At 39.4% G+C, this 16,298-nt stretch overlaps 1 pseudogene; it reads right to left on the bottom strand.

Moving 5' to 3' along the window:
* Window positions 1-551: 551 nt before the first annotated feature.
* On the bottom strand, window positions 552-1,800 carry LOC102816111 (annotated as a pseudogene).
* Window positions 1,801-16,298: the final 14,498 nt, after the last annotated feature.

The following is a 16,298-nucleotide window of genomic DNA, read 5'->3' as shown; positions in this document are numbered from 1 at the left end:
TGTCATTTATCATGTGCTCATGCTCATGATATGTTTCAGTACAATATCATGTAAGAGACTGCTGAGAAAATAATGAAATAATTGATTCTGCCCTTCGGACTTGTTCACAGATTACAAATGCAACAGTATCATTCTGATACTGTCTGGATTGGTACAAGATAAAATACAAGCAATATTCTTACTTGCATTTTTTTTAGATGACTCTTTTGACAAATCTCTGACAACGGGAACTTAATTTTTTTTTTTTCGAACATAAAAATTCCTTTTATTTATCTGTTTATGACACAGTACACAAGAGGCAAAGTGTTTCACATCATAGATTTCACTTCCAACTCCTTGGATTGTTCATTTCTTTGGCTGAAAGGAGAGACTTGCCAGGAAAGCTGGGCAATACGTAGGCCACTAAAGTAAGAGGTGCTAAGGGTGGGGCAATGCTAACTGCATCCTTGGAGGGATGGGTCCACATACTGTTAATCGCAAGCTGATTATATAGCACTGTTAGCTACAAGCAGAGGGAGCAGCCTTTCTGGATGCTCCTGCCATGTCGGGCTTCAGTCATCCCTGCAACACAGGTAAAGCAGTGTTTCTGGTAGTTGCCCTTGGTGTCTTGCCGGATGTAGTAGTACAGGGATTTGCCGTACTTCCTCTTGAATTCAGACCTAATTTTCAACATGTGCACTTCACTACGCGAGAACATGGTCCTAACCAGGACCTTATAGCTAGTACCCTTGCCCTTCATGGAGTCATACCGTCGGTCAGCAAAGCACAGGAGCTTATTCTGGATGCACTGGACCAGGTTCAGGAAAGCATTTCCCAAGTCTCCTTTGACTTCCTTCTTGATGCTCTCTAACATGTCATAGGTCTGTAGCTCTTGTACAATTCAAATGCTTTCTGAAGGTGGCACAGGCACCTCTCAATCATGATGCTAATGCACTTGGGTACAGCAGTTCCTTTTCTCTTCACTCCAGCACCGTAGAGATCCCTGGCATCTTGGTCAATCAGCTCATAATCAATAACAGAACTATCTTGGGCTCTTCTACCCTTGGCAAGGGCAACAATCAGCTTGCGGAAGTCACCCGATGTTTCTGAAACAATGTCCTTCTCCAGGACAGTCTTGTACATTTCTTTGTAGACTCTATTAATTTCCTACAGCTCCTCGTTGGTCCTTGAGCAAATGATCTCAATGAGGGAGTCCTCATTGGTCCCCGGCCCCTTCATGGAGGCTTTCAGCTTGGAAGCATCATATTGAGCGTTTTTTTTCAATAGGCCCCAAATCTCCGTCTCCAGGTGGCCAGACAAGGCTGACTTCAGGGCTGAGGGCTGTGATGCTAGTTCCTTTTTGGTTGTTCTCTGGTAGGCAAAGGAAATATTTTATGTCTGTTCATTGCTGCGGTTGGTCAAAATGTTGACGATGGTGACCTCATCCACACCTTTGGTCTTGATGGCAGATTCAATGTTCAAAGCATCCCATTCAGCATCAAAGTTGGTGTACACTTTGACTGACCCATATGCACTTGGGGGTGTGGAGTGATCACCCTCCAAATTGAGCTTGCATAGAATTTTGTGAACAGTAGACACCTTGATAGGGAACTTAATTTTTAAAGTGAGTATGGAATAACAGAAGTAAAAACTCTAATAGAATGATCAGACCTTCACACTGAAATACATTCATTCATACAAATGATGCATTGGTAAAGATGTCCCTTTAGTACCTACTCTATTCCAGTTCCTGAGATGATCACAATGAGTGAGGGGCTTGGGATCCCAGGAAAAGCAGGCATACAAAATATAATAAGACATAGTCTTTAAATAAAAGAACTATTGACTCTTACTTTGTGTCAGGCACGTTTCCAAATTCTATTTTTGAAGTAAGTAAAATACATGTCAAATTAAATGGGAACTGGAGTTTACACTATTTGAGGAGCTTGCTTTCCTTAAAGAAAAAGAATGTTATTTGTTATCACTTTCTCCAGAAAAGTTTATAGTCTGCCCTAAAAGACAGGCTGAATAAACAATAAATATATGCTTTGAAAGAGATAGTTAGCTAATCACAATTATTCATAAATACCTATTATGTGCCAAACATTGTTTTGTTGTTGTTAAGTGATGTCAAGTCAGTTCAACCTCATAATGACCCTGTATAGGGTTTCCAAGGAGAAGCTGGTGTGTTTGAACCATCGGCCTCACAGTTCAAACTAACCTAATGGTCAAGTGGACATCAAACTGTTTTAGATGGTTAAAATAAACAAAGATTTCTGCCCTGGAAAGGTTTCCATTCTAGCAATGGAGATGAAAAATAAACGTAGTGAGAAAATAAAGCATGCTGTTGTTGTTACGTGCCATCGAGTCAGTTCCAACTCATAGCAACTCTGTATAGAGTTTCTGAAGAATGACTGGTGACCTTGAACCACTGACATGTTAAAAGGAGCCCGGGTGGTGAAATGATTAAGGACTCAACAGTTAACCATAAGGTTGGCAGTCCCTCTACAGGAAAAAAAAACCCAGAGAGCTGTTCCTATAAAGACTTCAGCCTTTAAAACTGCATGAGGCAGTTCTACTCTGTCATATAGAGCTGCATCATTGGAATCAATTCAATAACACAGAGCAATGGTATACTGGAAATTGACAAATATTACTTAAAAAGAAGTAGACTTTTTAAAAAGGATTTTTTTTAAAGTGGTACATAAAGAAAACGAGAAGATGCAAATAACATGCATAAGAAACTATATGGGTGATATCACAATAGAACCAAAGGAAATAAAAAGGATAATAACAGAATACTATAAAGAACTTTACTCCAATATATTTGAAAATTCAGAAGAAATCAATACATTTTTATAAAAGCACAACCTACATAAACTAACACAGAGTGAAGTAGAAAACTTGAACAGACCTATAACAAAAGAAGAAATTGATTAGGTCATTTAAAAAAAAACTCCAAACAAACAAAATACCTGGGCCCAGATGGCTTTACTGGTGAATTCTACCAAACATTCAGAGAAGAGCTAACATCAATTTTACTCAAACTTTTCCCAGAATAAAGAAAATGATGAAAAACTTCCAAATGCATTTTATAAAACAAGCATAACCCTCAAACAAACATCAAGCAGACATAACTAAAAAAGAAAATTATAGACCATTATCTTTTATCTGCACATGGGTCAGAACAGACTCGACAGCACTTAACAACAATAACAACAACAACCCAAAGGATATCACTGCTGATGTCCGATGAATCTTGCCTGAAAGCAGAGAATATCAGAAAGATGTTTATCTGTGCTTTATTGACTACTCAAAGGCTTTCGATTGTGTGGATCATGACAAGCTATGGACAACATTGTAAAGTATGAGTATTCCGGAATACTTAATTGTGCTCATGAGGAATCTGTACCTGGACCAAGAGGCAGTTGTTCAAACTGTCTGCTGAGAAAATAATTTGAAAAGCTGGGTTATATGAAGAAAAATGTGGCATCAGGATTGGAGGAAGACTCATTAACAACCTGCGATATGCAGACGATACAACCTTGCTTCTGAAAGTGAAGAGGACTTAAAATATTTACTGATGAAGATCAAAGAGCACAGCCTTCGGTATGGATTACATCTCAATGTAGAGAAAACAAAAATCCTCACCACTGGACCAATAAACAACATTCTTATCAATGGAGAAAAGATTGAAGTTGTTAAGGATTTCATTCTTCTTGGATCAACTATCAACACTCATGGAAACAGCAGTCAAGAAATCAAATGACATATTGCATTAGGCAAATCTGCTGCACAAGACCTTTTTCAAGTCTTGACGAGCAAAGACATCAGCTTGAGGACTAAGGTGTGCCTGACCCAAGCCATGGTATTTTAAATAACCTCATATGCATACCAAAGCTGGACAGTGAATAAGGAAGATCGTAAAAGAATTGATGCTTTTGAGTTATGGTGTTGGAAGAGAATGTTGAAAGTGCCATGGACTGCCAAAAGAACCAATAGATCTGTTTTGGAAGAAGTGCAGTCAGAGTGCCCCTTGGAGGCCAAGATGGCCAAACTTGGATCTCTCATACTTTGGACATATTGTCAGGAGGGACCAGTCACTGGAGAAGGACATCATATTAGGTAAGGTGGAGGGTCAGAGAAAAAGAGGAAGACCCCCAATGAGATGGATTGGCCAAGTGGCAACATCGATGGACTCAAGTGTGGCAACAGTAGTGAGGTTGGCCCAGGATCAGGCAGTGTTTTGTTCTGCTGTGTGTAGGGTCGCTATGAGTCGGTACCGACTTGATGACACCTAAGAACAACAACAACAACACTTCTTCAAGAAAAAGACAAATGATCCAATTTACAAATGAACACGCGATGAGGGGAAGTGAGCGGTTTACAAAGGTACAACTTGGCTTGTTTACAAGCTTTCATGAGGGTGCTTAGTGTCAGAACACGGAGAGTAAGACAGAAACTCAGCTGAATTAATTTCCCTCCTATCCAGATGTGTCTGGTAATGATGAGATAAGACTTTATGCTACAATTGTGAGTAATTGTTTTCAGCTCTAATGGCAATTGTCGCAACTGTAAATGTAGAAGAGGTGCAACTAAAAGGGGGAGCAGTTAATCTGTCATCTCAGGAACAGAGGACCCGAGAACCACCAAGAGGGAAGACCATGAGAGAAGAGAGGGATCCTGACCAGAAAAATGGCGACAATAGAGATGGTGGCAGAGGCAATGGATAGAAAGACAGAACAGCAGTGGACTTTAGGCCAATGGACTGAGAAAATCAACGAGCCTGTGGGCTGAAGGCTAGCTTGCAAAATGTGCCCTTTGGATATTTAAACAAATATTTATTTACAATGTATTTGAGACCCTGCTATATTGTTGGTGAGACTGTAAAGTGGTTCAGTCACTCTGGAAAATGGTGTGGTGCTTCCTCAGAAAGTTGGCAATAGAAATACCGTATGACCCAGCAATCCCTGTATGTGTTATATATCCACAAGAAATAGAGCCAGGACATGAGTAGACATATGCACACTGATGGTCATCACAGCAGTATTCACAATAGCAAATGATGGAAACAGTCTAAATGCTCATCAGCTGAAGAATGGATAAACAAACAAACTTTAGTATACACACACAATGGAATACTCTGCAACACTGAAGAATAATAAAGAATCTGTAAAACACCTCATTAACATGGATGAACCCAGAGGACATTATACTGAGTGAAATTAGTCAATCACAAAAGGACAAATATGAGACCACTATTATAAAAACTCAAGAAAAGTTTTTCATAAAAAAAGAAAACCAGGGGTGGGAGGGAAGGGACAGTAATTCAATGGCTAGAGGATTAGACACATGTTAACTCAAATGACAGGGAGGGCAATGTACAAGAAGGGGTAGGGCAATATACAAGAACATGGAGGTTGGTAGAATGATGAACACAGGTGAAGACATGGAGGTATGCATGGGCTAAAGGGGGTAGAGGTAAATAATGATATATGTACATCTTTGGAATAACATTGTTCTTCAGGTAGATACTTGGACACAGACATGGGATGAATTGGTATGTTAGGTAGAGTGGGAGTATAGCATAAATATATAAGAATTTGAAAGAGGATAATTCATTGTACATGGGCACCTTTCCTGCAAACACAGCTATGAATGTGGTGAACCATATGGTAGGTCAAAATGATGAAATCTTCTTAGATATTATCAAACATCTTAAGGCTATAAGTTGTTGCCAGGGTCACCTTCTAAGGAGACACTCTGGTCAATTAGCATAACCAGTTCACAAAGACAATATTCTACATCCTACTTTGGTTAGTAGCATCTGAGATCTTAAAACCTTATGAACAGCCATCTAAGGTGCAACCATTGGTCTCTCCATGTGTAGAAGAGTGATGAGAATTGAAGATGCTTGGAATCAATTAGTCCAATGGACAAATGGAAGCATGTGAGCATCAATTTCCATGACTCTGGGCCAGAAGAACTAGATGATACCCAGTTTCCACTCCCAATTGTTCTGAAAGGGATCACATTAGTAGGTCTCTGGTAGCGTGGGAGAAAATGTGAAACAAAACCCAAAATTATTAACAAACCAACCAACAAACAAAAAGACGGGGCCTACTGGTCAGAAAGAGACTGGAGGAACCTGAGACTATGGCCATTGACCATCCTTAAGGTTTAGAAAGGAACTTACACTCTTGGCCCAATTTTCAGCCAAGCAGTAAATAAGTATATAGGGGGGACAACAACACTAGTAAGGTATGCTCACCATGGAATGGTCAATCATTCAAAATAAAAAAGGCAACAAAGTTGAGAAGGGATGAGAAGGTGGGTGGAATGTAAATAGGAACCACAGGGAGAAACTGAGAAAAATTTTTTTTGCACTGAAAGGATTGCAATAATTGAGGTGAAACAAGCTGTATGATTTGCTGAATGTAAAGCTATTGATCTTGTCTGTAAACCTTTACTCAGTTCACAATAAAAAGTAAACAAACAAAAAAAGCTGGCACATATTTTGGTCCATAAAATAAACATACTAATATATAATACAATATGAATGAGCCTTGAAAATACCATGCTACATGAAATAAGTCAGTCACAAAAGGACAAATTTTACATGATCCCATTTATATAAAATACCTAGCATAGGCAAATGCATAGAGACCAAAGCTTATTATTGGTCTCCAGGGATGGGAGGGAGGGAAAGAGAAAGAGTCATTGGGAGTTGTGAGTTTCTGTTAATGGTAGTAAAATAATTTGGAAAAGGGATGTGGTGATGTTTACAAAATGTGATGAGCATAATCAATGCCACTGAACTGTACATGTAAAAATTGTTGAATTGGCAATCTACATATATTGTTTTTGTTTTTCACCACATTAAAAAAAAAAAAAGTAGTGAAGGATAAAAGGATTTGGCATGCAGGGAAGAGTGACAGAAAACAGGTTGTGGTTTTAAATAGGTCAATTGGAGTAGGTCTCATTGAGAGGTGATATTTAATCGAAGATTTGAAGGGATCAAATGTAAATACAAGATTATCTGGGGGACGAGGGCTCCAGGCAAAAAGTACAGAGAGATCATGTCTCCTATGCTTAAGAAACCACAAGTAGGAAGTGAACTGGTGAATGAGAATGGAGGAAAGTAGCAGGTAAGGTGTGAAAGATAACGGGGTAGCAGCAGACCCACATAAAGAACTGTTTTTAACTCTGATAGAGGACACTGGGAGGTTTTGAGCAGAACAGTGACAAGATCTGACTTATAGTTTTAAATATCATCCTGAGCATTGTGTTGAGTTTTGGTAGCTCAGACCAGAATGGTAGGAACACAGGTAGTAAGAAATGTTCAGATCCTAGATATACTTTGAAAGTAAACCAAGAAAATTCTGTTGATAGGTTACATATATGATGTGAGATGAAGAGGGGAGTCAAGGATGACCCCCAAGGTTTTTGATCTGAGCAACTGGGTGAATGAAATTGTCTTTAAATGAAATAAGGACACAGGAGCAGGAATGGCGTGGGGAAAGTATTCATTTTGAAACATATTTTGTTTGAGATGCCTATGAAATATCCCAGTGGAGACATCAAGTAGGCACTTGAGTGTATGGGCCTGGAGTTCAGAAGATGCCCATACAGATGCAGAATCATTAAACAGAAGAGATGGGTACCTGCTTTGATCTTGTTTGGAGAGTTCATTGAAGGTTGCCTAAATTAGAAGCTATCTAATCCCACATTTTTCTTATAAAGGCCCTCCAAAGAGAAGTTCCCTCAAATCCTAACCTTAGGATCATTGAGACTAGTCATGTGTTATGGAGGATATATTAAATATCAAATAATAATTTTAATATTGCGTTGCTTAAAGATAAAAGACAATGTTTGCAATGGCAAATGTTTTGTTACATATGTTTTACTACAACAAAATTCTAAAACAATTAAAATACAAAAAAGAAGGGGGGAAAGTGTCCTGAAAGGACCAACAATGGGTTGGCTCTTTTCATGTTTTACTTTGTCATCATTTGGTGGGAAGAAGAGCAGACACACATGTCTTTTCCATACCAAGTTCATCTGTTATCCCTGGCCTCCTCCCAGGTCTCACTTTACTCCTCACTAGCCAAATCTTCACTAAAGAAAACACATCATGGTGTTCCACAACTGGGAAATAACCACTTATTATTAATGAAATTATTGGAAAACCTGTGTCTTAAGAAATGAACTTTGATTTTTTTTAATTTATTTTTTTTGTTATTGAGAACATACACAGCAAAACATACACCAATTCAATAGTTTCTAAATGTACAATTTAGTGATGTTGATTATAATTTTTGATTTGTGCAACCATATTTACCCATGTTTCCCAAGTTGTTTCTCTCTCACTTACATAAACTCACTGCCCCCTTAGGTTCCTATCTGATCTTTCAATAAACTATTATACACATATAGGGAGTTCTGGTATGGAGCTGCTAACTAATGCACTGGACTGCAAGGTCCATATGAACTGCAAAGTCAATGGTCCAACCTCACCAACCGCTTCTCAGAAACCCTATACAGGGTCGCTAAATATATATATTATTGTTGTTAAGTGCTGTTGAGTCAGTTCTGACTTATAGAAAATCTATAAAAGGTTTCCAAGAAGTCAGTGGTGGGTTTGAACCAGTGACTTTGCCTTAGCAGTCCAATGGAGTTCTGGTCTGGCGCTATAGGATAAGCATTGGATAAGCACCAACCATAAAGTTAGTGGTTCAAACCCACCAGTCGCTCCTCGGAAACCCTGTACAGGGTCATTACAAGTTAGAATCCACTGAATGACACTGAAAAACAACAATATATAGATATAGATATCAAGATAAATAGATGTTTTGGTGTGCTGGACTTCAAAGTCGGTTTGAATGGCAAGGTCAGCGGTTCAAGCTCACCAACTGTTCCTCGGAAAACACATACAGGGACGTTATGAGTCAGAACTGATGCCATGACACTTAACAACAACAACAACAAAGATAAATGAGTTCTGATTACTCTTCTGTAAACTTCCCATAGATGAGGAAGGCATTGAAAGGCCTCTCTTTCTATAGCAAAAAGCAAAGAAAACGTACAAGGAAACTTTCACAGTTGTTGAACTCCCAAGGAATTTATCATGCTCAAAGACATTCTCATCAAAATATAGAATAAATAAAAGTGATTCTCAACTATTTTCTACCCAAACCTATCTCAGGAATATTGCACATTTCCAATCTTAATGGTGGTTCAAAACAACAAAAACTCTGAACCCTGAATACAGGCCCCCCTAACAAGAATCCTGACCTGCTTCCTGGGGAGGAAGAGCCATAAACCCTTTATTAATACAATATGCAAAGTTCAAGGACAAGAGATGTTGCCAAATTAACAATCTGTGAAGATGAGAACTGTAAATAACCTCTAGCATATGGGAGTGTGAAAGATTGTAGGGCTCTCACCGACTTCTTTTATTTTCTTTATCTTCCAAACCTTACATTCTCTGGTAAGAAACCTATTTTAAAATAAGCCTTGTGTTTTTGGTTGCTCTATTCTGTTTCCTATTTGTTTGCCATATGCAATCATACTGGTATCCTTGGCTACTTTTTCAATATTCAAGAGGTCCTCAAACAAACCGCAATAGGCTAATAAGTGGGCACAACTACAAATAAACAGCTATTCGATTCTATTATTTCTTCTTTGAGCACAGGTTCCAAACTCTGAGATTCTAAGCAGACATATCATTTGTTCAACGAGAATTTATTGACCAGTTTTTAGACTTCCAGATCCGTGGTATGTCCTGGTGAAAGGCTTCAAAGACAAACAAGACATATATGTCTGACCCTGAAAGTTTTTCAGAGTAAGGCCACTACCCTTTTTCAAGCTCCCCACCTACTGTGGCTGCCTTTATTCAGGTCACGAATCTTCACCTTGGCTCAGCAAAGTTCCAGGCATCAAAAAAACCTTACCTGTTACCAGCTCATTCTATCCACTGCATAGAAGTAGTTCTTAGCTGGGGACAATTTTGCATTTGGAAATGTCTGGAATCATTTTTATTGTCACAACTGTGGGGACAGCTACTGGCATCTGATACACAGGACAGTTCCCCATAATAAACAATTAACCAGACTAAAATATCAACAGTGACTATGTTGAGAAACCCTACTGTAAAGGGTCTTCATTTTAGCCACTGTGTCCTTGCAACAAGAGCGCCAAAAAGGTTTTGTGCCTGTCATTGATTAAGAAGTGGAAAGTGAAATACATAAATAAGAGGTATTTATCTTCTTACTCTATCTGTTAATACCTAGCTGGCAGTCCTCCCAAGATTCATTTTCTTCTCTAACCATGATGAGAAAACTCCTGCAGAAGAAGTAAAGAATCTGGCCTGATGATTACATGGCTAACCTATATCTTTTCTCTTTCCTGAGATGCATAAACATCCCCTTCCTGAGCACTCTCCATTCCTGTCTTTGGGTTTTCTCTCAGGTTTCACTGGCTCCATGGCAATTTCTCTGCCTCCTCATTTTCATCTAACCAAATTCCCCTGCTTACTCAATAGGCAACTCCATTTCTAACTCACTCCTTTGTTGTTGTTAAGTCAGTTCCAACTCTAGTGTCCCCTAAGTAAGGTTTCTGAGGAGCAGCTGGTGGGTTTGCACTGTCAACCCTGTGGTTTACAGTCCAGTGCTGATTCTACATTTAGCAAATGCTTACTGGATGCCTCTTAGGGGCCAGACACAAAGTTAAGTGGTCATCTTTGGCTTTCCTAGTCAGCAGGTATGCTCCATGACTCCCCCAAAGTCAATACCTACTGCACTCCTTAGTCCTCCATACTTGGTGACTAAAGGTTTGGAGTACATCACAACTCAATGAAAAGCTCCTGACTTCTCATTTCTAATTTGAAAAACAAATATTTTTTCTTAATCATGTTTGGCTTGAAGTTACCCAATCATACCCTAGTGACAAATGGAAGAAAGTGATACTGCATTTCAGACTAATTCTTGCTATAAATGTGTTATCTTAGAGAACAAGAACACTCATCTAGAAAAGGCCAAAGTCAGCTAGGGCAACTCTACAGGTCAGGCTCTGGGAGAGTCCTTTGTCCTTTGGCAAAACTGAAGGAGGAAAGACATTATTGTTTTTAAGCTGGCATGGTAGGGAAAAAATTAGAAACCAAACTTTTCTTCAAAAACGTAGGCAATTTAACAGAGGCTTCTAAAAGCAGGTTTGAAAGTGCATAGATTGTTCTGCATGGTGGGGTGGGAGCGAAGGGGGATCGGCTCTGGCTTCATCACTATCACTCAGACTTAGAGCACAGCAAGGAAAGTCTGTATGTCCCACATGATTTCCATTCTATCCAGATGTGAGTCCTGATGTGGTGCTGCAGGATAAGCACTGAACCACTAACAGCAAAGTCGGCTCTTCAAACCCACCAGCCACTCCTCGAAAACCCTACGTAGGTTGTTATGTGTTGGATCTGACGATGGCACTTAACAACAATAGCAATCCAGATGTGAATAGAAGGTCTTCAGTTTGGCAGAACCAGCCAAGAGTCATCTAAATGTTCAGCCTTATTACCAGCCATTCCTTATGTTATCATTGAAAAGTCAGGCTAGATCAAAAAAGACTCTCCTTTTCATGTGCCTTACAGCCCTAGAACTTGTGGGGTCAGCGGTCTCAGGGACCAAGGCAGAGAAGGATAGAGAAATGAGCACAGCTTATGCTGCGGTGGACCTACCCTAAACTACACCAGAATTCCAGGAGCTCTGGTGGTGCCTGGCTAAGAGCGTGGCTGCTAACCGAAAGGTCGGTGGTTTGAACCCACCCAGGCCCTCCCACAAAGGTGATTGTCTCAGAAACCCTTTGGGGCAGTTCTGCCTGTTCTATAGGGTTATTATGAGTCAAAATTGACTGATAGCATACATTTGTTGTTGTTGTTATTTAGTGCCATCGAGTCGGTTCCAACTCATAGCGACCCTGTATAGGGTTTCCAAGGAGCCCCTGATGAACTTGAACCACTGACCTTGCAGTTCAAATGGCTTTGCCATCTGGCGCATTAACCCACAACACCACACGAGGACTCCGATGGCATATAATAACAGATGTGAATTCCCAATTCACCTATTCCTTGCTGTAAAAACATCAGCAAATTGTTTACCTTTCTAAACTCATTTTTTGAGCATTATTAAGGATTAAATGAGATAATGGATATATGTTGTTGTTGAGTCTGTTCCAACTCATAGGAGGCTGGTATAGGGTTTCCAAGGAGCAGTTGACTTGAACCATTGACCTTGTGGTTAGCAGTCCAATGCTTATTCTACAGCACCACACTTGTTGTTGTTAAGTGCCATCAAGTCGATTCTAACCCATAGTATAGGGTTTCCAAGAAGCAGCTGGTGAGCTTGAACCACCGACCTTGCAGTTCAAACAACTTTGCAATCTGACGCATTAGCCCACAGCACCACACCAGGACTCCCTTAATGAATATATTTGTTGTTTGTGCTGTCCAATCAATTCCGACTCATAGCAGCCCTATATAGAGCTCTGGTAGCATAGTGGTTATGAATCGGGCTGCGAACCTTAAGGTCAGCGGTTCAAAACTACCAGTCGCTCCGCGGGAGAAAGATGAGGCTTTCTACTCCCTTAAGGATTTACACCCTCGGAAACCCTGTACAGGGTCGCTATGAGTCAGAACCGACTCGAAGGGTCTTAACAACAACAACATAGGGTTTCCAAGGAGCGGCTGGTGGGTTTGAACTGCTGACCTTGTGGTTAGCAGACCAGTGCTCATCCTATAGTGTCACACCAGGACTCCTAATGGATATGTTAAGTGCCATGAGTCGGTACAGTGAGTGTTTAATAAATGGTCAAGAGAGAAGTGCTATATCTTCTTTTTAAATGTCCTTGCTTTTGCTCTCAAAACACTATGCCCTTCTTATAACCTGATCAATTTTCCTTAGGCTCTCAGAAAATTGATTTCCTTCCAGTTTGTTAACAACGTTCTCTGTCTCACTTACTAAGGACACATTTGGCTTCTTTATATTGCCCATATAGTTCTTAAAATATACCTTGGGAGAGATGACATGTTTAAAATGCAGTGGAGCAACCTGCTCGTAAACACCAAGGCTCTGAACAAAGTGAGAACATGTCGACTGAACGTGAATTATGCGCTGAATCGCATAAGAGTTCCTAAACAGGAAAATTGACTCTGCTGGGTGTGGTTCGACAGTTGTATAATGTGGTTTACAGTTTAAAATATCGACTATAAAACAGCATCTCTGGGTGAGTTTTACTTTGGCTATAACCTCAGCAAAAAGAAAGCCCACTCACAGTAAGACTGACCTTTACACCTGTTTGGGTTTCTTAGTAACTTATTTTAACAGATTGTCTATACAAGATGGAGTTTTATGACTGGTATCAGTCCAAAGGTGAAGAAAATTTGAACAAAGTGTGTTTAGCCATGTTTTTCTCCAGTACAGTTCTCATGAAATGTAACCACAGACGGCTTCTGAAGAATGAATTTTTTTTTTCATTTCTTTTTTGAATAAAATAAGTACCTAACAAGCAGAAAGTATGTAATAAATGTTAAGTGTTTCACCTATTGTCCCAACAGAGAACATACTTTTTAAAGTACTCACTTCTGTTATCAAAAGCACACACAACATACAAAGCCTCTACCAAGCCGTTTTCTTTCCTGTAAACCCATTTGCACTGCCTGATTATGTTTTTGCCCAATATGCCTTTTCATTTACTAAAAACGTAGAATTGCCATGCAGGGCCACACACGCCTGTCAGTAAATATGTTGTTGGTTGATGCAGACTCAATTCTGAATCATGAGGGCCGAATCTGGGTTCTGTAAAGTGTCAAAGCTAGGACCTTTCAGAAGCAGATCGCAAGGCCTGTCTTCCAAGGTGCTTCTGGATGGTTTTGAACTGCCAAACTTGCAGTTAGTAGTTGAGCTCTTGAGTCACCCATAAAGAGATGTGGAAAGTAAGGTTCTATCATTTGAAAAAGAAAAACCTCACATTGGGAAACAAGAAATGATTATTTCTTAGCAATCTACTCTCCTTGAGAAATATGAATGTAAATTAAGTATTTTATTTTTATTATTATGACCTGTGTATATTTCAGTCAATCAAAGTCAAATTTTGAAAAAAAAAAAAATCAATTTGGATCCAGAAAGACCTGAGAGTTGGAGGGGTAGAGTGTAAATAAATTGGTCTATCTTCTAGATAAATTAAATATTATATTTTTATTATTTTGACCTGTGTATATTTCAGTCAATCAAAGTCAAATTTTGAAAAAAAAAAAAATCAAATTTGGATCCAGAAAGACCTGAGAGTTGGAGGGGTAGAGTGTAAATAAATTGGTCTATCTTCTAGATAAACAAAACTGCGGCCATTGGTTCAATTCCACCTCATGACAACCCTGTGTGTGTCAGAGTAGAACTGTGCTCCATAAGATTTTCAATCGGATAGATCTATATTGAAAGGTTGAAAGGTATCTAGCCCAGACTTTCTTCCAAGGCACCTTCTGAGGAACTTGAACCTTTAACCTTTCAGTTAACAGCAAAGCATGTTAGCTATTTGTACCATCCAGAAACTCCATCTTTTGGGTAGAGGATCTCACTGATACATATCATTGTTGTTGTTGTTGTTGTTGTTGTTAGTGCTGTCAGTTGGTTCAGAGTAGCAACTAGTAGATTTGAACCACTGACCTGTCATTTAGCTGTCCAGTAACCTTAGAGAGGGGAAATAACTGAACTCACCCAATGTGCTGCCTTCTCACTAGAACTTTTGTAGCGGAGAAAATAGTACAGTTGCTATCTTTTCTGGTATCTATTCTCGGTAGTCTCCTCCTGGGGAAGTTATCAAAGTAGCACAGGAATGCAGGGTCTCACGATGTTCACATCTGTCACCATACAAAGAAAGAAGACCTGTTCTTAGAAATTTTGCAGTCCAAAGAAAATTTCAAAAAGGAAAAAAATAATAAAAAGAACCAGATAAACTCTGATTAAGCAGACAAATTTTATAATGTTTGTCCAAATTAAATCTCTTAGCATTGATGTTTATCCATCATTATTTCTTATGCAATCACATTAGGGGAACAAAACCTAATCATCAGCAACTGCTGATCTTGGCTTTTATAACAGCAAGCTAACTTTTCCCATAACAGGTCTGCAACACCCTCATGTTGTTGTTGTGAGGTGCCATCACTCAGTTCCGATTCATATCGACCCTATATACACCATAATGAAACACTGCCCAGTCCTGCATCATTCTCACAAGAGTTGTCATGTTTGAGTCCATTGTTGTAACCAATGTGACAACCATTTCACTGAGTCTTCCTGTTTTTTGTTGACTTTTTGCTTTGGTAAGCATGATATCTTTCTCCAGGGACTGGTGCCCTACTGATAACATGTCCAAAGTACCTAAGAAATCAAACAACATATTGCATTGGGCAAATCTCTTTAAAAAGACCTCTTCAAAGTGTTAAAGGACTCCTGCAGTGGCCCATTTGGATCAGCACTGGACTGTGAACCACAAGGTCGGCAGTTAAAACCCACTAGCTGTTCCTTGGAAACTCTATACAGGATTGCATGAGTTGGAACCAACTCTACAGCACTTAAACTCTACAAAAAACAAAAGCATCAAAATCAGGACTTTGAACCAGTTCATAACAGTTCAGAAGTGTCCATAGTAAACAAGGGCTGCATATGCCTTGCATAGCGACCAAATCTGTTGCCTGTGTTATTTTGATCTGAATAAAAAACACATAGTTGTGTCTTGCTCAAAGATGGTAGCTGATTGTACTGCTTTGAATCTGTGCTGTTTTCCAGAGTCCTGCCTATAATGCTGCTCTACAGCCACACTCTATGCTCCTGAAAGTTTCAGGAGTTCAATGCAGGAGATTGAATTACTGGCAGGACTCTAGAGAGAAACACACATTCAAAGCAGCACACAACCATCTTAGAGTGGGGCAGAGCTGTTTGTTTTCTACTTGGATCAATATAACACAGGCAACACATTTGGTTGCTATGCGACTCATAAAATGCCCTTGTTTATGACAGCAATTGCTGAATCTTTTGAACAGATATGAAGTTCTGGAGAAGCAAAGATATCACTTTGAGGACTAAGGTGTCTCTGGTTTCGTGGTATTTTCAATCACCTCATATTTATGGGAAAATTGGACAATGACCAGCCCCATACTGAGTCATAAGACAGTTCTTGGGAAACCAAGAATAACAGCCAGAGGATGGTCCTAATCTAAAATCAAGGACTAGTGTAGGAAAGGATCATTTTGAAGAACTTGAGGACCTTTAATCTTGTACAAC

The sequence above is a fragment of the Chrysochloris asiatica genome, unplaced genomic scaffold (assembly GCF_000296735.1).
Source record: "Chrysochloris asiatica unplaced genomic scaffold, ChrAsi1.0 scaffold00063, whole genome shotgun sequence".
NCBI classification, from domain to species: Eukaryota; Metazoa; Chordata; class Mammalia; order Afrosoricida; family Chrysochloridae; genus Chrysochloris; species Chrysochloris asiatica.
Note: the sequence above shows the minus strand (reverse complement) of the source record. Positions and strands in the feature narration are given on the sequence as shown.